The sequence below is a fragment of the Ursus maritimus genome, unplaced genomic scaffold (assembly GCF_017311325.1).
Source record: "Ursus maritimus isolate PB19 unplaced genomic scaffold, ASM1731132v1 scaffold_19, whole genome shotgun sequence".
NCBI classification, from domain to species: Eukaryota; Metazoa; Chordata; class Mammalia; order Carnivora; family Ursidae; genus Ursus; species Ursus maritimus.
In genome coordinates this window covers 28835820-28836925 of record NW_024424341.1, presented here as the reverse complement: position 1 = coordinate 28836925, position 1106 = coordinate 28835820, and positions in this window count along the sequence as shown.

Genomic DNA, 1106 nt, shown 5'->3' with positions numbered 1-1106 from the left:
GCTACAGACCTGAGCTGCCGATGGCCACTTGCTGGGACCCGAGGGACCAGGCCACGTGGATGCACTTACCATAAGGAGGGGCCTCCGGGGTCCTGCCCCACCCTGCGTTCATGTGGAGGGCATTTCCTTCAGCTGGCAGCCCCGGGGCGGGATAGAGGGACCGCTACCAGGGGCCCTGCTCAGTCTGTACAGTCAAAAGAAACCAAGGACGGTGACCAGCAGGCTACGTCACCTCCCCAGTCTGGCGTCTGGGCATCTCAGATTTGTAGCAGGCCTCCTTTGCCTCAAGCAGGGTCAGGTGCGCCCCCTGCTCCGCGCTCCCAGGGGCACCTGGGATGGCCTGCAGTTAGCACTTGTCCCACACTGGTCTCTCCTGTTGCATCTGGATCGTGGGCTTGGTGGGGCAACAGTTGTTCTTCTGTGAGCAGGGCTGGCTTCGCAGAGCGGGGAGCTCACCCCTGCAGCAGCCACATCCCAGGGGAACTGGTGACGCCAGGGCCCGGGGTTTCAAGGACTCCCTCTTTATCAGTGAATTTAAAACAAGTGCGGGAGGGAAAGCCTCAGAAGGGAGAAGTGAGGTCGAAGGGTCCGCTCTCCAAGTCCACCAGAGATCTCTAAAACCAAGGAGACCGGGGGTCGGGGGTGGGGGGCAGCCTGGCTCCTCATCCAGAGAGGCTGGCGGGGGGTTATCTGAGATCGCCGTTCTGGAAGCGGCTGGGCGATCAGAAGCCGTCAGACGCTGGCCTACCGCAAACCCACGCTCAGCCCCCGGGAGGCCCTGCAGCGGACGCGAGCAGCATCGGGAGCCAGAGCACGTTTAACCGAGAAAGTACGCTCACATTAAGATTATAGTAGCAAGTCCTGTGAGAATCACACAGGCACGAGTCTGAAACCCAGTGCGTAGCCACGGCCCCAAACTGCCAGTCCAGCCAGGAGAGTAGCTTGGCGATCTCCGCGGCCCTGGGAATGGCTGCGGAGATTTAGGCAGTATTGTGGACTATCTTCACATCGGGGGCCATCAACAAGGTCTCGGACACACAGTCATAGGGCCAGTTAGCTCGCAGCCACATGTGCGGTGCAGAAACTGGCGGGGGGGGGGGGGGGGG